Source organism: Pristiophorus japonicus, chromosome 1, assembly GCF_044704955.1.
Source record: "Pristiophorus japonicus isolate sPriJap1 chromosome 1, sPriJap1.hap1, whole genome shotgun sequence".
NCBI classification, from domain to species: Eukaryota; Metazoa; Chordata; class Chondrichthyes; family Pristiophoridae; genus Pristiophorus; species Pristiophorus japonicus.
In genome coordinates, this window is record NC_091977.1 from 376,784,361 (window position 1) to 376,809,693 (window position 25,333).

The window sequence follows — 25,333 nt, forward strand, 5'->3', positions numbered from 1 at the left end:
TAGCTCCACCTACTTTTTCAAACAGAATGAAAGGTTTTTTAACCCTTCGTAGTGTTGTCCTGTATGTGGGAAGTTTAAGAGTGTGAACCATATTGAATTACGTATATTCGGATGATAAGTTACGGAGCCAGGAAATACACAAAGGATAGGTTTGTTGAGTAAAAAAAAAAGAAAAAATTACATGGTCCCGGTGGTTAAAAAAAAAAGGATTTAACATGCTCACTTACTTGTCGAAAGAAAACTTTCAGAGAAGGCACAGCAAAACAACTGAGATGGATTCAAAAGGATTCCAAAAAAATATATTATATTAAATAACACGACCTTGAGGCTGGAACAATTGAGATAACGAAAAGCAGTCCACAGCCTACGTGCCAGACTTCTCTCTAGTTATGGAAAAGACAAAAAAAAAGTAACGTACTAAATAGGTGCTGAAAAAAAAAATGTTCTGATATTTTAAATTATGAGAAAAATTCCACTGCAGTCTAAAAAAAAAAATCACTCCTGTCCAGTTGGCAGAAAAACTCCATTAAATTAGGGCTTTCATTGACTGATTGGATTTAAACTGCGCAGTGACGCGAAAGGATAGGGAAATTTGGAGACTAAAAGAAATTAAATAAGGCTCATAAGAAATCAAATTTAGAAAATTAGGCTCACAGGGAATTAAGTAAGGCTTATGGGGAATTAAATAGAGGATAGGTGTTCAAGTCAGGTGTGACGTCGACCTCGTATATCACTTGGCCCGTCTAGGCACTGATTGGATTTAAATCACGCAGCAACTCGAAAGGTAGGGCTAGATAAGCGTGCGGCGGCGTGAATGCGTGGCAGCGTGGGACATGCGGTGGCGCGAGCGCGCAGCAGAGTGAACGTGGGCCGACGCAGACGCGCAGCAGCGTGAAACGCGTGGTGGCGTGGGACGTGCGGCGGCGCGAGTGCACGGCAGAGTGAACGTGGGCCGACACGAACGCGCAACAACGCGAACTGCGGGGTGATGCCGAAGTCAGTGCTGGTTTCAGTAAGTCTGTGTTTATTTTAAGTTTGTTCAATTTTAAGTGTTTCAAATCACGCGGCGACGCGAACCACGGGGCGACGCGGAAGTCAGTGTTAGTTTTAGTAAAGTCTGTTTATTTTAAGTGTTTCAAATCGCGCGGCGATGCGAACCGCGGGGCGACACGGAAGTCAGTGTTAGTTTTAGTAAAGTCTGTTTATTTTGAGTTTGTTCAAAGTCAGTGTTAGTTTCAGTAAAGTCTGTGTTTATTTTAAGTTTGTTCAAATCGCACGACGACGCGAACGCCTAACAACACGGTAATTAGAGTCAGTTTAAATACGAGGGGCAGCGTGAAAATGGGTAATCAGTTGGATAAAACAACGGATGCGGATAGTCCGCTACAAAAGTTATGTGAGGAATTCCCTGAAAGAGCTGAAGACTTTAGAAAATTATCAGGAGCCCTGAAGAAATTATTAGGAGATGACCAGTGGCCTCTAGGCGGCACTAGAAGCGTAGAGGTAGCAAAAAAAGCACAGGGATTGTCAAAAATTAAAAGATGCATCACTTCTGTCAAGTTGGCAAATAAATGCTATTAAATTGGGACTCTCATTGACAGAGGGAACACATGTTAAAACTGTAGACATCTTAAAAAAAAGAATGTGCGCACGAGAAACTTACTAAGAGATCCTCTGGGACCTCTGAGAAAGGTATTGACCGACTACGTAGTCAAATGGCTGGCTTTGTGTTAACCTAGGCTGATGATGAAATTGATGAGTGGTCACTGACTCAGCGCCCAACGGCGCCTCCCGCACCCCCTGGCCCCTTGCTCCAGTCCTCTTCCCAACACCCTCCACCTTACACTCCGGCGAGAGGAGTTAAAAATAACCCCATACCACCAAAGCAACAAACCCAAACTGACTCCTCATCCTCTGATAGCGATTCAGATCCCCAGTTCACAAGCAATATAGCCGAAAGGACCAGATCTCACACTCGAAAGGGCAGAACTATATCTCGATATCACAGACAGTCCCGTAAATCTTCTAGTCAATCTACCAGTCCAAGTTGTGAAAGACATAGCAAACACCCCCGCCGATCGAGACGCAGAACTGTCAAGCAGTCAGACAGCTCCGAAACATCCTCCGACCGAGAAATGATTTCCAAGATCCCAAAGTCCCGACACCAATTCCCTGTCAGACTAATACTGCTGAAGCTCTGGAGGGCATCACAGCTGAAATGGTAGCAATGGGAAGAGGTCGGGGCTGGGAAAGACGAGATGGATGCTTTATTTGTGGGCAAGAAGGACATTGGAATAGAAATTGTCCCTCCCGTCAGCACGAAAAAGGAAGAGGAGGAAGAGGAGGGGGGCAAGGGGGGAGAGGACGGGGATCTTACACTAACTTCTCCCAGAACAACCCCTTTGGCCAACCGTCCCCCGATTCGTATTGACTACGCAGGGACCCTCCCCGGATGACGAACCGATGATATTGTTAAAAATTCGGAATGAGTGGCAACCCTTCTTGATAGATACGGGAGCCTTCATGTCTTCTGTACAATCAAAGCTTAAACTCTCCGCCTTCACTGAAACACAGGGACTGTCAGGATTCCTGGGACAAGTCTTACATTCCCGGTGTCAGAACCGGTTAAAATGGGTTACCAGGAAGAATCGGTGGAACATCGATTTGTTATCACAACCAATCTGAACTGTAACTTGATGGCTAGAGACCTCCTCTGCAAATTCCAGTTGCATTTGGAGTGTGGAGATGATGGGATTATTGTAAAACAGGGAACCCTTAAGCAGCAGTATACCATTAGAACCCCTCAGTGGTGGTCTCTGGACCTGCTGCAGGCACCCTATCACGTGACCCTAGCATACGATCCCAGTGGAAATGGGAAGACCTCTTCACTCCAGCAATCGATGTCCCCCATGCTCAGAGGCAGAGCAAAACCTCACCTTTGCTTGGGCCAGGCACCAGAGAACAGACCAGTGCAGCACCTGAGGCACAGACCATCCATCATGACTGCGTGGCAATGATCTGACTGGAACGATCTAAAAATACCTTCCCAGCTCCAGTGGCAGGACTCCTGGGGAAGAAGATCAATTTCATAGGTACCCTTCCAGCGGTTGTGGCAGAATCGCGGGAGAGAAGGATCAAGGCAGTCGACCTCGAGGACAGAGGCAAGATGGCGTTCCTGCTGCAGCGAGGGGCAGCGTGGTTGAAAAAAGAGCCCCATCACGCTAAAGATTTGGAAGTTATGGTGCGCCAGGCTATAGATGAGGCTGACCCTACCAGCCGGGATGTGCAAATACCTGACTATGTGGATCCTCATGTGTGGGCAGAGGACCACTCCCAAGTGGGTTATACTCCCATTGATCCGATTGAGATCCCAGTGCAGGGCAATGTGGACTGGCCCTCTATCCGACAGAACCCACTGAAATCACAGGCAATCCTAAACTGACCTTTCGGCACTGTACTACAATTAATCCGGCCTGTTTTCTTACTGAGCCACCCCAAGATGAGGAAGAACCCAGTCATGATTGTTTATCCTTAATTTAAGAGGCCACATCAGTCAGGGAAGATTTTGTTGATGTACCAATTGAAGATTCAGACTGTATTATGTATGTTGACGGAATTAATCCAGAAGGTACACGAATCTCAGGATACGCCATAGTAAACCAGGAGAATCAGGTCTTGGAATCTGCCGCTTTTGAAACTGCCTATTCTGCCCAACAAGCTGAACTATTCGCCCTCACCCGAGCCTGTATCTTGGCCAAAGATCTCAAAGTCAATATCTATACCGACTCTAGGTATGCCTTTGGGGTGGCTCATGATTTCGGACAATTATGGAAAAATAGGGGATTCCTAACCTCACAGGGGAATGAGATATCCCATAAGCAACTAGTATCTGATTTGTTGCAAGCCCTCATGCTCCCCAAGCACATTGCCGTTGTTAAATGTACCGCCCACACCACCGGAAAATCCCCGGTTGATATAGGGAACCACTGTGCTGACAAAGAGGCTAAACAGGCCTCTCGTGACCAACAGATGGTAGTGCCCAAAATGCTGAGTCAGACTAAAAATCCTGCGAAGGATAAGTTAGCCTCGGAAAAACCAATGCCAACCATCCAAGATGTTATTAAAGCACAGGAGGACGCTCCTGAAAAAGATAAACTGTTGTGGAAATATTATGGATGTACTTATGACAATGTTTCTATACTCTGGACCGCTCCCGCGGAACAGACTTGCATGTCTGACGAGTTGGCTCCATGGGTTATTGAATGTATGCATTTTGCTACTCATTGTGGAGCAAGGACCACGAGTGACACACTTTTGGCTACTTGGTGGCACCCTAGACTCCAGGCGCTCACCCAGAACATCAGTAGTCGTTGCCTGGTTTGCCAGCAACATAATCCAGGGAAGGGAGTCCCCTGTGATTGGGGTAAAACGCCCCTACCCGAAGGTCTCTTTGAGACATTTCAGTTGGACTACATTGAGTTGCAAAAAATTCAGTGTTACAAATATGTGTTAGTAATAGTAGATGTGTTTAGCAGATGGATTGAAGCCTACCCTACCCTGGACAATAAGGCTCAAACTGTTGTTAAGGTGTTAATGAGGGAAATTGTTCCTAGATATGGTATCTCAGCTCAACTGATGACCACCTATGTTCTTTCTCTGACTCAGGCTCTGCGACTAGCTCACAACCAGGTTCAAGATGCTCACCTCGACCTCCCAGTTTTACCCGAATTGTCCCTCGTGGCACTAGGGAAGTATGGATTCGAAAGGGATTGGAGCCGTGATGGGAGGGGCCTTTTCAGGTGTTACTCACTACCCCTACTGCAGCTAAGGTTGAGGGGAAAAATTCCTGGGTTCACCTGCACCACTGCAAGCTCATCACCCTTTAACAAATCTATTTTACTGGTTATTCTAACTACTGTTTCTGTTCCAGACTTCCTCTTCTCCATAGCTGAACAAGGCCGTTGGCATCCTAATTGGAACGTGGACCAGTTTGAACTTTTACCCGTAGTGATAGACAGCCAGTTACACCAACGGTGACCTGAGAAGAGAGACGGGAAAACTGAACTCTTTTAAATCAGCAAAATAATTGGACTATTTATCTGAATCCTGAGCCATAAGATGAGACTGTGTCTGTATGCCACAGTCTGTATAATAGTGTTGATATATGACAGTTTTGGCGCATGGGAAGGAAGACAAAGGCGAGAGCTCCATGTAAACACCTTTTTGTATATTTCTTACGTTTATGCGCAAAAAGGGCACTTTTCTAGATGCTGGGTGTGTTTACATATCCCTATACATTCCAAAGGGGGAATTCCTTTGCGCACCGTTCCACTGACCCTAACTGAGACTGTCAGATGGATTCAGAGCCAAACTATAATAAGAGGAGGGGGGCCAATACAAGTCTGAATGATGAAAGGCGGGTCAAAAGAGGGATCACGGAGACCAGGAGGAGTATCATACCGTTACCACCTGAACAAACACGGGGAGGTCACCAAGTGGGAGAGTATTGGAGATCCCATTAGTCAGACATTCCAGGGATGGTACCAACCAACCTACAACCGTGAAAAGGAACCCCCATTCATAGCTCTGACCAATATCTCAGGGATTGGGAGGCCAACAGGAGGCATATGTCTAATTCGAAATGATACCAGTAACAAGGGACATATCGTAGGGTACAGCAATTGCCCACACAGTCTCAACCTCACCACAGGTACACGAGTCACCATCCACTCTCACGATCCGAATAACACAGGTGGAAGTTTGTGGGCCCAGTCCTGGGACCCGGAGGCAATATATCAGAAAGCAGATTTTAACGGCACGTATTTCGTGTGCGGTCATAAGGCATATCCTTGGTTGCCCAGGCGATGGACAGGGTCCTGCTATATGCGATATGTGGTGCCATTTGTGCGACAAGTACGTACCCTGGCGGAAGTACATGCCTCCAGCCGATATAAGCGAGCCATCACCCCCGCCGACAAGTTCTTTGGGGTCCTGGTGTTCCCAATCAGGATAAAACGTCTCATGGACGAAGTACAGAACTTAGAAACGATATTGGAACAGGTAGCTAACCATACTGCTGAAGCTCTGGAAAGCATCACAGCTGAAATGGTAGCAATAAGGACCGTAGCATTACAAAACCGTATGGCCCTCGATTACCTGTTAGCTAAGAAAGGGGGAACATGTGCCCTGATAGGATCTGAATGTTGCACTTACATTCCTGATAGTTCAGAAAACATAACCAATCTTGCTGATCACATAAGGAGGGAGGTGAAGAAGTTATCCACACCAGCAAAAGAACCTAGCAGGTCTGATTGGCTTTTAGGTGGGTCTTGGCGATCCTATCTAATGCATGGGGCAATTGTTCTCATCGTAATAATAATTACCTGTTGTTTGATTGTTGGTTGCCTTAACCTCTGCTGTAAAGTAATGATGGCAAGGTTAGCAAACCCTCTTGTGGTCAAGGGTTCCCGGGTTATGATCCAACAAACTAAAGAATCTACATCTACTAAAGAACTACTCAACAATATGATTCTGGAAATGGAGTGTGAACGAATGAATGCAATACTCTTAGAATGATCCTAAATGTTATCATGGAATGATAAGAGGAGGGAATGTGGATATATGAATGGGATATATGGAATTAAAAACAGTAAAGTAAATTGGATATATGAAAACGTATAAGCCATGGAAAAATAACTAAGAGAATGTCAGATTGCAAATAATACAACATCAGCACAATTAACAGGCTTTCTCAAGGTTTTAAGTTACTAATCCTGCCAACAATATAAATTGTAACATGAAATGAATATATGGATAAATCTGCATTATAAACTGAAATAGTTGTTTGAAGATAATCTATAAATTTGATAGGTTCTTTTTTCCGATCTGGTATGCTGGCCATAAGGGCCATAATTTCGTTCGGTTTCCAGGGCACATACACATCTATAGTGGGGTGGTCTGCAGCTTGTTGTGCATCAGGATTTGGCATTTATAGCCAGCTAGTTCCCTATTTGCAGCTGGTAACTTTGTTTCTACTGTAGGAAGGTCTACAGCCCCATATATGCCTCCTCTGGTGCACTTTCTGCAGCAGAACCCTAAACGGTCAGTATTAAACAGAGCTGTGTTGATCACATGTCACTGCTGTGCCATTGTGAATAATTAAGCAACTTTTCTGTCGCTACCAAACATCCCCTAATTATGGTGAGCTTCAACTCTTGAAGAGCTTCCAGTGTGCCCAATGTAACAATCATCAGCCAAGGTTACAGGCCAAGTTCCCCTACAGTCTAGTGAAAATATTGAAAGGAGTTTATATTGAAAAATTGGGCACATCCTGCCTCCTCCCTTCTCATCATCATCATCATAGGCGGTCCCTTGGTGACTGGGTGATGTCATCAGGGCCCAGGTCGCCATCTGGAGCATGGGCAGGAACATCAGCGGGGCCCTGGTACAACAGAGGATCGGGAAGCTCGTGGCGGACTAGCGACGAGTGATCGGGGTGGAGATTTGGTGGGCGATCGTGACGGAGGTTCGGCGAATGTTTGGTGCGGAGGTGCGGCGGGAGATCGTGGCGGAAGTGCGATGAGTGTTTTTGTGGCGGAGGAGCGGTGAGGGATCGTGGCGGAGGTGCGGCGAATGTTTGTGACGGAGGAGCAGCGAGAGGTCGTGGCGGAGGTGTGATGAATGAGGGTACAGTGCCCAGAAGAGCCGAGGGCCCAGGGACAGCACGGGCCTGCCCACACTGCGATATGTGTGCGCACTAGGTCTGTGCAGCAGAGCTGGGCTCCAATCATCCTGGTTAACCCTTGCCACTGGATAAAGGCCGAACTTTGTCAAGCCTGTGTGGTGGCTGATGTGCAATGGTCACCACACGTTAAAAAAGTCTACGCACAGGCATCTTCCACCCCCTCCTCCCTTATGCTGCAGGCATGAATGCAATTAAAATATAGTCCAGTACAAGCCCATTTTTGAAAAGATCAGAATATTAGTCCCGATAAGCGCTAGAACAAGTTATTTTTTGATTATCTGTTCCTGGTGTAGCGCCTTACCCATTGGGAGTATATCTCAGGAATTTAGGCCCACATTGCTCAGGATTTTTTGACCAATGTATGGAACATCGTGCCTAGTGTATTTCTGACTGAAGTGACTGAGTGGGTTGAGAATGTGTAGAATATATGGACAGAAGCATTCAAGCATTTTAACAGCAAAATTCCCATTATTTATGCCCTAGCAACACGGTGTAAGTAACTCCAGTGTATTCCATGCGGAACAGGCTTGAGGGGCTGGATGGCCTACTCCTGTCCCCATGATCCGATTAAATGTTGCTATGGGCAGCAAATAAGCTATTTTAAAATTAAAGGTTTAGAAAGCCAATGCAATTGGTCCCAGGGTGATTCATTGATTGCTTAAAAAAAAAATCAGCATTTTTTAAAATTCCTGCTTATCCTACGAGTCCAAGGTCATTCTGCAGCAGTCCTCTGCAGAATGGCAAAGAATTATAGACAGATGTGAAGAGGTATTGGAAGTTAGAAGATGCATTTTCATAGTGCGTTCTTCTGTTCACCTGCTGTAACTTTAATGGAAGAGCAGCAGAAACCTTGGAAAAATAGTGTATGTGTCTCTTTGCTGGTCTTCTGGGGTTTCTGAGGCTCTTCCTCCATAGTTATGGTGGGTGAACTGGAAATCCCCACCCCCCCCAACCATGGAAATTCATCCCCTAAGTGTTAGAGAAGTGCATGTTATACAGAAGCACGTGGCATTTCCTCGAGGGTCTCCCGATTGGTTGCCGTAACTTTGGCGGCAGAATAACGCAAACCCCAGGTAGATTTTACAATGGCCAATCGGAAGAAATGCCGGAGAAATTCTGGCAAAGACCTTTGGGGGTAATTTTCATTGGCGAGCGCAGATCGAGTTCCCAGCTAAAAAGTAAAAATTATCCCGTTAACATTGCAGGTAGATTTATTAGAGCTAGATGGGAACTTTTGCTTGGCAATAGCTCTCCTGAACATTCAGTGTTTAAAGGGTTATATCCTTTTTCCAGCAGAAGATAAACATTCACACTGTGCTCACTTAAATTCATCACTAGACCATTGTAAAACAGCTGAGACTGGAATAACTTTCAAAGGGGTATCGTGTGTGTTGCCTAGCAACGCTTCTATGTGTCTGGACTACTTGGAAGATTTACACAAAATGGGTCATACATTGACCTAACCTGAAGAATCGAGACTAAAATTTGAGCTTTACTGCCTGAATGTAAAATCAGTACAAATGTTTGACTGTGATGGAAGCTTTTCTATTCATGAGGTCAAGTCACTGAAGTGGGGAGAGGGGGGCTGGGGAGAGCAGTGCAGAACTGAATATATAATTTTAGACAACCGTGTTTTAATAATACTCAAGCTAGCATGAAGAGCTGAAACTAAATATCACGGGGTCGAAATTCAGTTGCTAATGCTTGTTGATAACATCGGTGTTAGGTGTTAACTGGGAGTTGGGCAGTCCAGAGTGGCGCTCGGTGCTGTTCACGCCTGCCATGAAATTCGGTGGTCATTTTTTAAGGGCGTTAAAACGTAACATCCCGCCGGCTAATGCCATGGAAATCATGAGATCAGTGCGCGTGCAATGCCTCCTTGGCGCCCTTCTCACCACATTCACTTTTGCTGCCTCACATAACGGCTGTCGTCGATGACTCCTGAATAAGGTGAATTGCACAAGGCGGAGAAACTAATCGAGGGCGCTATGTAAAGGGAGTTGCAGCTGGGGCTCAGAGGTCTGGGTCAATGCTGCGTTTGATGCTCGCACAGATAGTACGGTGTTGGCGTCGTACTGCAGTTGACTCGTCAGATTGAGCACTAGTATCTCGGACACATTGTTGGGTTCCATATCGGAAAAATGTGAAAGTGGCATTTTCCTGTGACCTCTGCAAAGCTATGGGAGCAGTGGTCGCACACCACGTCGTCCTGCGGGGATGACTTGAAAGGTGCCGCTGCAGAGACAGCTTAGGGCAAATGTGGATCCTCCCCAGAGGGGACACCCCAAATGGCGGGGCAGGAGGCCGTACAGACGCAGGGTTTACTGTGCACATTACTCTTATCTTGAGATGTCCGAGGAGCACTGCTGAAGAAGGCTGAGGTTCCTCAAGGAGGTGGTCACGAAGCTTTGCAACCTTCTGCAGACATCATCATAGACAATCCCTCGAAATCGAGGAAGACTTGCTTCCACTCTAAAAATTAGTTCTTAGGTGACTGAACATTCTAATACGGGAATTACAGTCTCTGTCACGGGTGGGACAGACAGTTGTTGAAGGAAATGGTGGGTGGGACTGGTTTGCCACACGCTCCTTCTGCTGCCTGCGCTTGGTTTCTGCATGCTCTTGGCGATGAGACTCGAGGTCTCAGCACCCTCCCGGATGCACTTCCTCCACTTAGGGCGGTCTTTGGCCAGGTACTCCCAGGTGTCAGTGGGGATGTTGCATTTAATCAAGGAGGCTTTGAGGGTGTCCTTGAAACGTTTTCTCTGCCCACCTTGGGCTCGCTTGCCATGTAGGAGTTCCGAGTAGAGTGCTTGCTTTGGGAGTCTTGTGTCAGGCATGTGAACAATGTGGCCTGCCCAGCGGAGCTGGTCAAGTGTGGTCAGTGCTTCGATGCTGGGGATGTTGGCCTGGTCGAGGACGCTAACATTGGTGCGTCTGTCCTCCCAGGGGATTTTCAGCATCTTGCAGAGACATCGTTGGTGATATTTCTCCAGCGATTTGAGGTGTCTACTGTATATGGTCCACGTCTCTGAGCCATACAGGAGGACGGGTATCACTACAGCCCTGTAGACCATGAGCTTGGTGGCAGATTTGAGGGCCTGATCTTTGAACACACTTTTCCTCAGGCGGCCGAAGGCTGCGCTGGCGCACTGGAGGCAGTGTTGAATCTCGTCGTCGATGTCTGCCCTTGTTAATAATAGGCTCCCGAGGTATGGAAAGTGGTCCATGTTGTCCAGGGCCGCGCCGTGGATCTTGATGACTGGGGAGCAGTGCTGTATGGCGGGGTCAGGCTGGTGGAGGACCTTTGTCTTATGGATGTTTAGTGTGAGACCATGCTTTCGTACGCCTCAGTGAAGATGGTGACTATGACTTGGAGTTCAGACTCTGAATGTGCGCAGACGCATGCGTTGTCCACATACTGTAGTTCGATTTCAGAGGTTGGGGTGGTCTTGGATCCGGCCTGGAGGCGATGAAGGTTGAACAGGTTCCCAGTGGTTCTGTAGTTTATTTCCACTCCAGCAGTGAGCTTGTTGAGTGCAGATATACCTGGCAGCTGACATCAGCACCAGGACCTCGTTGTCAGTGGCAGTGAAACTGACAGCAGCCCTGAACTTCTATGCTATCAGTTCCTTCCAGTCCCCTGTAGGTGATACATTCAACATCTCGCAGTTTGCAGTACATTGCTGCATTCGCCAGGTTACCGACACTTGCTACAGCAAATTAATGGACTAGATCAAGTTCAGCATGTCCAGGGATGACCTGGATGCACGATCCCATGATGTTGCCAGGATAACGGGCTTCCCCATGGTTCAGGGGGCCATCGATTGTACGCATGTGGCATTGCGAGCCCTGTCTCACCTGGCCAGCCTATTCACCTGGCGATCTGCTGAAGACATCACGCCCCACCCTCCAAGCCTCCATGCATACAAATGGCAACACAAGATTGTGACAAATGAAACTAATTTTTATTGACAGAAAACACCATCGTGTGCTGTAAAGAAGCACTAAAGGACACCATCATCCACAACAAGCAATAATTGAAACCAGTCCCCTTGAAACATGATCACCCACACCCACGTGCAATTATTCACATTACTTCATCATGGAACAAGGACAACATCTCTGGCCAGCATCACACAATTCTTTATTGGCTCATCCAACTGCAACTATTTATATTGGTTCACATTCGAGCAAGATCACCATTTCTGGCCATTAGCACACACATATTTACCGTCTCTTTCTCAGTGCTTTCCCAACTCTTCCCTTCTCCCCCGCTCCCAGACCTACTGCTCCTCCTCAATGGGGTCTCAGTGCCTGCAGCAAGGCTGGTAGAAAGTCGCTGTGTTGGTGCCGCTGCCACAGCTGATGGTCTAGCAGGACGTTCCCCAGCAGCTCGGTCCCTGGAAGGGCTGACTGTGGACTACATCAGCTCAGCATGGATGGTGGCACTCTGTGGTGGATGGGTTGCAGTGTGCGGCAGGGGCAAGGGTGGAATGGTGTCATCCTGGGAGAGGACATCACGTTCCAACAGGCCTGACATGCTGCTACTCCCCCGGGGCAGAGCCTCAGCATCTGGAACTATCTGGCTGAGCACAGATTGCTGTCATGCTTCACCAACTTTAATTCCCTGTGCAACTGATGGCCCCAGACACGCTGGCAGCAGTCAGTACCTGCTTGGATTCAAGTTGGCTCTGCATCAGGACAGACTGTAACTGCAGCACACCATATAGCTGATTGATGCCATGACAGTCTGCAGGTCTACCCACTGTTGGCCTAATGCTCAATGGCTACTGCCACGTCAGCCATAGCCCATGCCACCATGTCTGGGCACTCATGGTCACTTGAAGCATCCAACATCCATTGGTATTTATCAAGGATGGGCTCGATGGGTTGCTGAGACACAAATGCAATCGTTGAGGCGGCCTCCACCACACTCAAAGCAAGTGCATCGACATTCTCGGGCACCCTTGACAAAACACCCAGCAGATCGCTATGCATCTGCAATGACTGTCTGGCGAGATTGTTTTGGATCGATAATAATAGACCCAGGTTCGGGATCTGGATGAATGTTAAATAAGAGACAAGACAAATGAAGTAAAGATAAAACATCGTTTACTGAGAGAAAAGAAACATAATACAGTTTACGAAGAAAAGAGAAGTATGATAAGATGCAACAAAGCTCACAGCCTTTGGCCCGTTGGGAACTCTGCAACGACGGCTAGTCAGGAGCCTTGGGGGTCCCGGCACCGCTCGCGAATCACAGTCCAAGGTGAAGTTCAAAGAGCTACTGGACAGTTCATACTATTGAACAAACATGGGTGCATGTGGCTTATGGCCAATTCCTAATCTGTAAGGCCCCAGTTGTTCTTCCACAAAGCATGAGACCTCGAGGCGCCGATCGTCCCATAAACAAGATGGTGTGCACATCAAGGTCTCTCTCTCTCTCTCTGCATCAACAACATTTCACGAGGCATGAAGCAGAAAACACACTGTAAATGTCGGAATATAATTAACCCTATGTGATTAACCCTATACAATACAATCCACCCTTGATATTTAGACATTCTAAGTAATATAATCGAGTTGAAGGCGTAATGCATCAGTTACACATTGAGTATGCGCAAGCAACGGCCACAATCCACACCAAAGAATACATACGAGTAGTAATATCAGTAATAACGCGACTAGTAAAACAACGATAGGATGTATTAACAGCTTCAAAGCGGCGGATGTTTTTGGGGACCATCCGTAAAAGATGTCCCACCAATGGTGTACCATAAGGTCAGTGAATGTTGTCGCAACTCTGACCAAGGTGCCTTCACTGTAAGTCATAGCAACTTGCAGAGTATGAAGAGTACGCCCTCGTTCGCTCAATTCGTCAAGTGACCTTTTGGTTATCTTTTAGAAAGTGAGCTAAACGAGTTAGGTCTACAGTGGGAGGAAGGTTAGTAATGCCTAGGATGGTGCGATGGCACACAACATCTTTCCATCGTCCCAATCGATATGACCTATGAGAATGAAGGTCATATATGGTATGCATATCTTTAAAGCAAGCATTTAGAGGAGGATCTTTACGGGCGCCATCAAGATAAATGGGATAGACACTAGTAATACAAACATGATTCTGTCCGATTTCATGTAAAATTGTATCATTGTATAGTACAAGTGTCCAAATACATGTTTCCGCTGTATGTTGTAGGGAACATGGTTCAAACACAGGTGTGTGCAAAGGACCCACCATACCGAAAGGCCATATTTGACAATCTTGAGCTTGGTGAGTTCTATTGCTAGCATCAATCCATACACCCTTGAACTTGGGTACCCACAGATTTTGGCCACAGGTGGGGAAGCACTATAAACTGGCATCAAATGTTGTTTTTTGTGATATTGACTATTCTCATAGTAAAGTTACACCCCTGGTCATCATGTTGCATATCAGGTTTTACCTCTAGATTTCTATTGCCGAAGTGGAATATTTTGCTTGAACTATTTGCATGCCCTGACATGGCAATATGTTCTAACTCGGCCCTTAATAGTTGCCGGGTTACTTCGTCAAACATGCATTGTGTATGATGACCTAATTCTTGTTGTCGTCCGGCAACAATCCCTATCTCTTGAGTAGTTTTATCTATGTGTTTCCACAGCATTACATCTGACAGCCAACTAGAAAACATCTGTCCTGTGAGACCTCTGTCCCATGCATTTCGCAATCGAATTGCATCTCCAGTAGTCTCCCTACCTTTTGTATTTTTTTTTGTAAGGTCTTGATATCCATAGAGTTTAATGCTCCTATTCCTGTTCCTACGCCTCCTAATATTGTGGCTAATACATCATGCCTTTGTCTCACTGACGTTTTCAGATTGTTGTTATATTACAAGTGTCAGCCGGCTTGTCCGCATACCGGACTTGCAGTGTGAGATTTAATATGGGTGGGGATGTAAGCACAGGTGTACATGTAGAGTGTAGCCGTTGTAAATGATCCATGGGGCTCTTAGAATGCTTAACCACACGCATTAACCAAAAGTGGCCCATAATCCCCCTACCAGTGATTACGGAGGCATTTGTACATCCATACCATAGAGACACATTTAACTTAATTTCGTCTGACATAGTGTCATTGCATGACGTAATGTTGCGGGCCCAATTCCTTAACCATGTGATGTTGTGCAATAACGACACATTGGAGTGCACATTGCATATCATTGTCATATCTTTTTGGCACTTGATTGATAACGTGATTTTGGCCCCCGTGATTACTGTTAATAGCACCTGTTCTGGGCCTCCCCAGTACCTGCATGCATCACAAGTGATGCTCCAGTGTCCTATAGTGCAGGCTTGCCCGGAAGGACAGGTAAAATTGTCTTGCGTACGATCAGTGTTAGCTAACCGCCACCCTATACGGCCATCCATGCTGTGTTTGAGGATGGAAGTAGCACAGTCACAGATAACGAGACACAGAGACTTGCCAGCACAAGTTGGTAAGTCGCCATTTTGGGCAGAATTCCTGTGGGAGGAAGCAAAAGTATATTAATTCAGCCCCGTTTAGTCAATTTACCCTTGTCAACACAGAGAGGAATATCTTTGACCAGTCAGGAGCACCCAATAAGTGTTTCCTTCTCCTTTCACTAAGATTTCCCCTGCTTGTAAGGGTTTCTGGGGGTACTGCACCCACACTTTTCCTCCTTCACAAACTGTGTCCTGAGTCTGATTTTCTTTTTCAATAGTAGGGACACTAACTTTGCCTAACATCTGGCTTATGGGAGTTCCCCCCCGCAATGGTCGGTGATTCAGATTGCGCACTGCTTGAGGTAAGACCTTTGACCACCCTTGCAATGTGTTAGTGGGAGTTAATATTTTAATCTGTTGCTTAAGTAGTCCATTCATGCATTCTATTAATCCTGCAGCTTGCGGATAGTAAGGTATGTGAAACATCCAATAGATCCCGTTGTCTACCGCCCACTGTTGCACTGTTTGACTGGTGAAATGCGACCCATTATCGGATTGTACTTCTGCTGGCTCACCGTAGTATGTGATTAAATTCTCCAGTCCTTTAATCATACTTTGTTGATTCGCTTTAGTCACTGGATAAGCTATCAAAAGTCCAGAATAGGTATCAACAGCAGTGAGCAAATATTGGAACCGTTGTTGCAATGGTAAAGGTCCTACATAATCAACTTGCCATATTTGTGCTGGTTGAGTCCATCTCTTACTATGGGCACTGGGTTGTCGTTGTCGGGGAAAATGCTTCACCTTTTGAAAAATTTCACAGGTGTTTATGATCTGTTTAACACCGTCCGTAGTCAAATGTAACCCCCTATTTCGTGCCCATTGTATCATACCCTGAATGCCCAGATGTCCAGATTTGTGGTGGGCCCACTTGCCTATGTCATATTCTTCCTCTTCCGCCTCTTTGACAGCCCGTACCCGGGCTATATTATCAACAATGTTATTATGTTCAGAGGTCTTTGAAGTGTTTTTCATGTAAGTGTCCACATGATACACAGTTATTTTCATCTTCTGGGCTTTGGACCATATTTGTTCCCATCGGTGCTTTCCCCACATGTTTTTCCCAGTTATTTGCCAGTTATGTTCATGCCAGTTTCGCATCCAGCTCACCATGCCATTGGCTACTGCCCATGAGTCAGTATATATGTATACTTGTTGCTGTTCCTCTTCTAATGCAAAGACTACAGCTGCTAGTTCTGCTAGCTGGCTGGAGCCTCCCACACCCTCATCATGCACAATTGTCTGGGTTTTTGGATTGAAGGCAGCGGCTCGCCATCGCCGAAGGCTGTTTCGCCAGACCGCTGAGCCATCTGTGAACCAGGCATGGCTACGTTCTTCAGGTGTTAACTGTTCAAAAGACAAGCCCCAGGAGATCGGTGACTCTTTGGTTAAACTGACAGACGACTGCGTAAGTTCACTCTCAGCTGCTTGTGGGTATTCAGCCACATGCTCATGTAGTTGGGTGATTCCTTCTTTTCCTTTACTTGCTCTGTCTGCGATATACCATTTTCAGCGCACTATGGAGCTTTGCTGCGCTCGCCCGACCTTGTGTGTCTCATTTTCTGAGAGAACCCAGGATAATATGGGTAGGTCTGGTCTTAAACTGACTTTGTCATCCCCTCCTTCTGTTTCAGTTAGGGCCCAATAACATGCTAATAATTGTTTCTCAAATGGAATGTAACGAGTAGCAGCACCTATCAATTTTCTAGACCAGAACCCTAACGGTATACGAGTGCCATGTTGAACCTGCCACAAACTCCATACTGCAGTATCATTGGTAACGGATACCTGTAGCTCACAAGGGTTCCCAGGCACTCGCGGGGCTAGGGGTAAAGCTTGAGCTACGGCTTCTTTGGCTGTATCAAAAGCCACCTGCTGTCCCTTTCCCCACTCGAAGTGGGCCTTTTTTCGTGTTATGGCATACAGTGGTTTTAATAACATCGTGAGGTGAGGTATGTGTCTCCTCCAGTAACCCAGTAGTCCCACAAACCGTTGTGTCTCAGTTTTATTCGTGGAGGTGGCCATTTCTTGAATTTTATTCTTCACAGGCTCGGGCATGAAGCGCTCACCCCGAGATCATTGGATCCCCAAAAACTGGACAGTCTGGCTAGGGCCCTGCACCTTCTTCGGATTTATCTCCCAGCCCCTGTCTCGCATGTGTTGGGCTAAAGTAGCTAGGGCTTCTGACACCACTGCCTCGGTGGGACCCCTTATTAGTACATCATCGATGTAGTGTGCCAGTGAGACATTAGGAGCCAACATGCACATGTCCAGGTCCTGGACCACCAATCCGTGGCATAGGGTAGGGCTATGTAGGTAACCTTGAGATAGGTGTTTAAACGTGTATTGCCTCCCTTCCCAAGTGAATCCAAACTGGTCCTGGGATTCTTCCGCTATTGGAATGGAGAAAAAGGCATTGGCCAGGTCGATTACCGCATACCACTCGCACCTTCTTCAGACAGCCGCTCTGTTATAGTTACTACATCTGGGACAGCGGTGGCCAGGGGAGGGGTTAATTTGTTCAGTTGTCGGTAGTCCACAGTCATCCTCCAACTTTTGTTGGGTTTCTGCACAGGCCAAACATGCTATTGTAGGGGGACACCGCATGTCTAATGATACCCGCCTCCAAGAGCCCTTGTATGGTTTCCCCTATTTCTTTGTATCCCCCAGGTATTCGGTACTGTTTCATAGTCACTATACGCAATGGCCATGGTATTACCACTGGTTCCTACTTTGCTTCCCCTGCAATCATAGTGATCTCCCGTATCCCGAATGAGAATTGCCCGAACGAGGTGTTGTGTGTGGTTCCCTTTAAAAGGTCCATCCCAATAATATATTCCTTTACTGCCGATATTAAGACCGTTACCCAGCGCGGAGGCCCATTTCCCAACGCCATTCTGATAGTTGTTCGGACAGCGGGCGTTTCTGCCCCTCCGAGCCCATTAATCATCATACGGGTCCCTGTGTGTTTCCTAGGATTTCCATGGACAATAGTAACTTCTGCCCCTGTGTCTAATAAAGCCACATCTCTTTGTATGTTCCCCCCCCACCCCGCCAATGTATCGTAATCGGAATGTGTGGCCTCAGGTCCCCGGGAACTTGGGTTGATGTGGTTCTAACGAGGAGTACTCCCAGATCCCGGCCACACCCCTAGTCAAGGGGATTACTAGCCTTCCACAGCTCTTCTACGTTGGGGTATAGGCTAGCGGGAGGTGGTTTCTCCGCATCCGCAGACTTATCGCTATCCGACTTAGTCTCCCTTACCTCCCTCCTTTCACCCTTCCCTGTTCCCGGGATGCAGTGTTGCTTCCACATAGAATACATCGCTACTGTTGAGATTCCATCAATGTTTTCCTTGGGGACCCCTGCCTTCAGTAAAACTGCGAACATGTCCCTCCGCGTAATTCTTTTTTTTTGTCTTTCCTGACCCTGTACCTTTCCTGACCCTGTACCTTTCCCAGAACCTTGTCGCTGGCCCCGATCCCCCTCTACGTTAGCTGTTCTCAACTCTCGCACACTATCTTCTACATCCTCTAACTGTCCTAACAATAGACAAGTGTGCCCCACCCGCTGCCCTTGGGCTGGTCCCAATAATGCGATTAGCGCACCCCTCATCATAGGAGAGCCATTCTTCATCAGCCTGCTCCGCATTCCTGCCGTAAAGAGCTCCTGATCTGGCCCCCTATATGGTTGGTGATATAATCCTCCCTGTGTTGCCATGTTGTGCAACTGTATCGCACCCTCCGCCATAGTATTCCAAGGTTTTACCTCCCCTTCCCAATCAACGGCAGAGGGATACTTTTGCCGGACCCCTATAGGAACCATATCCCATCGTGAACCTGTGCCCTGAACATTCCGTAGCACTGCTGTGATATGGTGGTCCGTAGTCATAGTCCCCATTTTTGTTAACTCTTCGGGGTTAAGTATTCCGCCTGATGCTCCCTGGTCCCAAATCCGGGTTAGCCATTCTGACAATGATTCTCCGGGTTTTTGGCAAAATCGAGACCCTATTTCTTGTAACTCACTAGTGGTGAAGTCACGCACCACTCTAGTTGTTACCGGCTGTTCCCCATCTTGCTGTTTCGTCTTATTTGTCATAAGGGGTCTAGCTTCCGTGCTCGGAGCGTATCGGGGAGGGTCTTTAGTTTCCTCCCGTTCCCCCCCTCTCTATCTGTCCACTCATATTCTGATTCAGAGGAGTACCAGATGTCTCCGTCCCAACGAGCCGGATCCCAAGTGGGTCCAGCTACCAATGCACGAACCTTTGACCAATCTATCTGTAATTTCTGTCGTCTGGCTTTTTTTAAATTTTGTACTGTCGCCAGACGGCATATTAAAGTTTCTGATTGTTCATTGACTTTATCCGCCCGTTCTTGTGCAGTGCGGACCGCTTCAGTCAGAGTCGAGTTTTGACTTTCCAAAACCTTAACAGTTGGTTTTCTGCCTCACTTTCCTTACGTTGTTTACACATCACCCTTAATGCTGTCAACAAAATCCATCCCATTTGTGGGGGACTACTTTTTTCCTGTGGGAAGCCTGCTTCCTCCAGGAGAGACAGTACCAAGTGGGGTACGGTTCTATCTTTGCTCTGTTCCAATAACTGCGTATCCCAATGTTGCGGGGGTCCAAACTGGGTTAGCACATTGGCAAGAGAGCCAAAACCCTCATCACTCGTGCTCCACCCTGGTATTCTATACTTCTCTCCCGCAGGAGGAGACTGCTTCTTGTCTTTTCTCTTAAACATTTTACCAGATCCTGCCGACTACGCCAAATGTTTTGGATCGATAATAATACACCCAGGTTTGGGATCTGGATGAATGTTAAATAAGAGACAAGACAAATGAAGTAAAGATAAAACACCTTTTACTGAGAGAAAAGAAACATAATACAGTTTACAAAAGAAAAGAGAAGTATGATAAGATGCAACAAAGCTCACAGCCTGCGGCCTGTTGGGAACTCCGCAACGACGGCTGGTCAGGAGCCTTGGGGGTCCCGGCACCGCTCGCGAATCACGGTCCAAGGTGAAGTTCAAAGAGCTACTGGACAGTTCCGTTCCTTTATACTATTGAACAAACATGGGTGCATGTGGCTTATGGCCAACTCCTAATCTGTAAGGCCCCAGCTGTTCTTCCACAAAGCATGAGACCTCGAGGCACCGATCGTCCCATAAACAAGATAGTGTGTGCATCAAGGTCTCTCTCTCTCTCTCTCTGCATCAACAACATTCCACGAGGCATGAAGCAGAAAACACACTGTGAATGTCGGACTATCATAATTATCCCTGCGTGATTAATCCTATACAATACAGAGATTGTCTAAGTCGGCCTCATCATCAGAGTGCTGCTGAGCACCACTCAGGTGCGCACTCACCCTCCGGGGCGCTGTCCCCTTGATATCCCCTCCTCCATGGCATTGCTGCAGGCCACTGGGCCTTGGAGCATCACCCAACTTCATCTCCCCAACCACACCTTCCGACAAAAAGCTGCTGGCCCCGCTTTGTGAGGATGCTGGATCCTCTATCACATCCAGAGAGGTGTTCTTCGCCTCCTTGTCCTCTCCACCGTCACCCGCAGTGGAAGGCTGACGTGCAGGCCCCTGGTCATCTGAGTCATCACCTGAAAGCACAAAGTCAGAGAAGAGTGGTTACCTGCAGGGGAGGGGGCCAGGAGAGACAAACGCATTCGAGAATGCCAGTCTATTGAAAAGAACTGAAGGATTGTGGTGTCAGGCCTAAGTGGCCTGCCGGATGCTGCAAAGGAACTCAACATACCGTCACTCTTCCCAGGGGGGTTGGCCTCACCCACCGCCATGGCACCAACTTGAACGCCCATCAGGGCCGAGACACGTTCCTTGAACAGTGTCAGGTCCTGGAGTTCAGAGTCCCCTCCTGCAGTCTGCATCTACTCCCTGCGGTTGTGGGCGAGCTTGTCCTGTGAGATTAAAGAGAACATCTGAGTTAGAGCCCTTCTATCAGTGTGTCCCAAGTGTTGTACACAGTTTAGTAGATGTAACTGTATGAGAGATTGGGTGACTGCTTTGCGGAACACCTCCGTTCAGTCCGCAAGTGTGACCCTGAGCTTCTGTTCACCTGTCACTTTAATTCTCCACTCCACCTCCACTCTGGCCTCTCTGTCCTCGGTCTCCTACACTGTTCCAATGAAGCTCAACGCAAGCTCGAGGAACAGCACCTCATTTTTCTTTAGGCACTTTTTGGCATTCTGGACTCAACATCGAGTTCAACAATTTCAAAGCGTAACCGCTGCCAATCTTTAGCTCCCTTTGCTCCCCCCCCCCCCCCCCCCCCACCACCGAGCCTGTTCTTTTTCTCCTTGTCTCTAATGGCAGCTGGTCATTATTCCGCCATTCACACCCTATCTTGACTAATGTTTTTGTAACTTCTGCCATTACCATTTCAATTTGGCCCATCATCCCTTTTCTAATCTCTCCTGCTTTCCACCCTATCACAGACCTTCCCTTTTGTTCTTTCTTCCCCTCCCCCTTTCAGTGCTGGTTAAGAATGTGTTCTTTTTAAACACACTCCAGTTCTGACGAAGGGTCATCGACCCAAAACGTTAACTCTGCTTCCTCTTCACTGATGCTGCCTGATCTGCTGAGATTTCCAGCATTTTCTGTTTTTATTATTGAGAGTCTTCACAGTTCAATGTAACTTCCATTCGCTGCATGGACTCACTGTGGCAATGCTTGAATTAGGGGGCCAGGACCTAATAGTAACAGGGAGGCTACCATCTTCGAGATGAAAATGAAGACTGAGGAGTTTACAACATCAGGGGTGGGCCTGCAGAACTGAGTAGCAAGGTTAACAGCTCATGCAGTGGGTGAGGCTTCAAATGGGAACCTTACATCTGGCTTCACCCACTGCAAGGGCCTGCATGGATGCCGAAACACTACATTGAGCAGAGAGTGCACAATGAGCTTAGAGCTTAGCATATTGACAATTCAAATTTAAGATACTCACCTTCACCAGCCACATCATCTTGTTCCACTATTGTAGGCATTCAGTGGCTGTCCTGGCCATTGTGTCAATCGCAGAAACTTGTTATGAGATTTTCCTCCATAGGCCTCTGTGAATTGGTCCCCACCGTCTCTCCAGAGCATCAAGGAGTGCATCCACGGCGGCGTCCGAGGACCGATGGGCACTCTGACGAGCTGCTGCTGCTTGGTCTGCCATCCTCACCGTCGGAGTGAGTGCGTAGGAAGCGAATATACCCACGAGGCATTGAGGCACCCAATCAACGTCTCAATAGGTGGCACAACTGAATTTCGTGTTTGGGACCTCGCCTAAAGCGAGGCGCTAAAATTTCTCAAAATGGCAGTACCGAATTTTGACCCCAACGTGCTGCGGGGCTGAATTTCCACAGGGGTTCTCCCGTTCATCCACCATGATTTGGGTGGAAAAGCCGCAGATACCATGGAAAAATGGCATCCACTAAAGTCCTTATCAAGCAGATCATCAGAGTTCTCAAGCAATGATTCTGATGCCTGGACAGCTCTCGTGATATCCTGCAGTGTGCATTAAATATTTACTTTGGTCCATACCAGCTCTCTTCATTTGAATATAAAAATGTTCAACTGAACATTCTATAAACATGTCACCACTTGTCAATTCTTGAATAAACATGTTTGCTAACCATTATACCAAGAATACACTTCTTTCAAATAGGTTTCCTGACTAGGCCCAAGGCTTGAGCCCAGCATATCAATAATTTGTGCAGGTCTGTCATGAAAATCAAAGTGACTCCCATGAAGAAACAACACAACACTGACAAAGTTCAAATCAGTCGTGGGAGCCACATTCTCTGAAGGAACCCCTAATGTGCTTTGAAAAGCAAAATCTTCAGGATTTACTTCACAATCTATAAGCTTTCAGTTTATATTAGCTTGCTTCAGGCTTCTTGCCAAGAGGTGGAAAAAAAGCTGTTTTACATGTATTTGCAAGCTGCAGGAATCTCCATTAATATAACAGGCCGCATGTCATGTTCATATAAGAGTAATGGCATTCTACAAAGCAATGAAGGGTCTACTGGAGAACTTAATTAGTCTGTCAGTCTTCCATCTTTTCCGGCTTGGCTGTCTTACTTGATTCACACTGCGTTATTACTGTATCATAGAAAATGTTCATATAATTTTAAATTTAGAGTTTTAATGCACCTATTTCTCAAGTTGAAGTGTCATTAATTGCCACAGCTGATCCCCTCGTAGTGACCACCTATCAGGTGTTAATCGCATATTGGAGAAAAAGATGAAACTCCTGATGAACAATAGCAAGCAAATGAGAAGAAGTTTCAAATCAGTGGGGCCGAGTTCTCCTCTTTAGGTGCGTTCATTGTCCATAGTGCAGGAAATATTTAGAGTTTGAGTTTAGCAATAGCCAGTGGGATTATGTTCTATCCCTCGCCCTCTGCTAAAATGCACCCCTTGTTACTACCTAAACTGCAATGGCAAAATTAAAAAAATCAACCTACCAGCAGGCAGATTTTTTGGCACCTCTTCAGTGATTTAACAGTCATAAATAATTCCATTAAAATGGCTGAGGTTGGTGAAGCAGCTGTGAGAGTTTGATCATCCAATTAGCAGGAAAGTATAGAAGGAAAGGATAGATCACAGGACAGAGATTGTGGACATGATGCAGCAATCCTCAATTCGGCAGCGTATTTGAGTACTACCTGTACAACCATCATCACCTCTTGGCAATCCGCAATGCACATTCTGAGTAATCCAGGTGGCAGAATTTTGTTTAAGACTCCAAACCACTGCTCAGTTAGCATCTGGGATTGGCAATTGGCTTCATTACAGTGCTCCTTTGGCCTGTTGGTTGTCATGGTGACTCGTGGCATGAAGGAGGGTCACTTCCAGGAGTCATCCATCCAGCTTGCCGTCTCTGCAGAGCAGATTTTGAATATTTGATTCCCACAGGATATAACCATCATAACAGCTCCCTAGACACCTGTCTTTAACATGGAGGATGCCTTTTTCACTGTATGTGCATATTGAGTGACCTGCTTTTCTATTCCTGATGGTACCCAAATGGCGATATATGTGTGCAGTCAATGATGTCCTGCATCCTTGGGAATTTGACAGTTCCAGAGAAATCTTGCTGCCGGGATACATGCTACTGAGGCTCAGTACTCAACAGCACATATGTGGGTGCATGCCTTAACAGCGGCTAGATGACAGTGCACCAAAATGGCTGACTCTTGTCAGATTCCCCATAACAGCCTTTAAAATCCCTAAGCATAACAATTCAGGGCTGATGTCACTTTAAATGCCACATGCTGATTTGTGTTGATGCTGAATTGCCTCTCCAGCTCAGGTCACACAAAGTGCGTTATTTAATCATGATCGATAGTTGCAGGAATTATTTGCGGCACTCTGCAGTTATCTCCAGATATTTGGGGCTCAATTTTTCCCCAAAGCATTTTTTTGGTGTACTTGAAGAGTGACGTCCGATTTTTTGGGGTCCAACTATGCCAAAAAAAAATATTCTAAGTTTCCCCGTTGGATTTTTTCATTTTGACGTGGCATAACCCAACCTTTAGTTTTGGAGGTAGAGCCTTGATCTGCGCCAAAAAGATCAGGCTGCCATGGTAACCAGGGACACAGTGCTTGAGCTGTGGCTGAAAAGTGAAGCATACAGCCAGCTCCCAACACATTAAAAGAATTGAAAAACACATAGCAACAACTTACCTCCAACCCCGCCTGAAGGACTTGCCGGTCCGGTCCCATTTTCAGTCCCCACCAATTTGATTCTCCGATCTCTCCCTCTCTCTGTATCTGGCTGAAGGGCTTGCCGGTGCACCCTCCCGCCCCTAGCCCTGGCTGAGTGATCTCCCGGTCTGCTCTACTGCCCCTAGCCCAGGCCAACTGGCCTCCTGGTCTGCTCCCCCGCCCCTAGCCCAGGCCCAAGGGCTTGCCGGTGATTTCTCCTGCCCTTGGCCCTGACTGAAGGGCTTGCTGGTGCGCTGTCCCACCCCTAGCCCAGGCCGAGTGGCCTCTCGGTCCGCTCCCCTGCCCCTAGACCAGGCCCAAGGGCTTGCCGGTGCGCTCTCCCTCCCTAGCCCA

General features: G+C 46.9%; 1 pseudogene; it reads right to left on the reverse strand.

The window, feature by feature from the left end:
- Nucleotides 1-743: 743 nt before the first annotated feature.
- Nucleotides 744-21,153, reverse strand: LOC139265789 (uncharacterized; annotated as a pseudogene).
- Nucleotides 21,154-25,333: the final 4,180 nt, after the last annotated feature.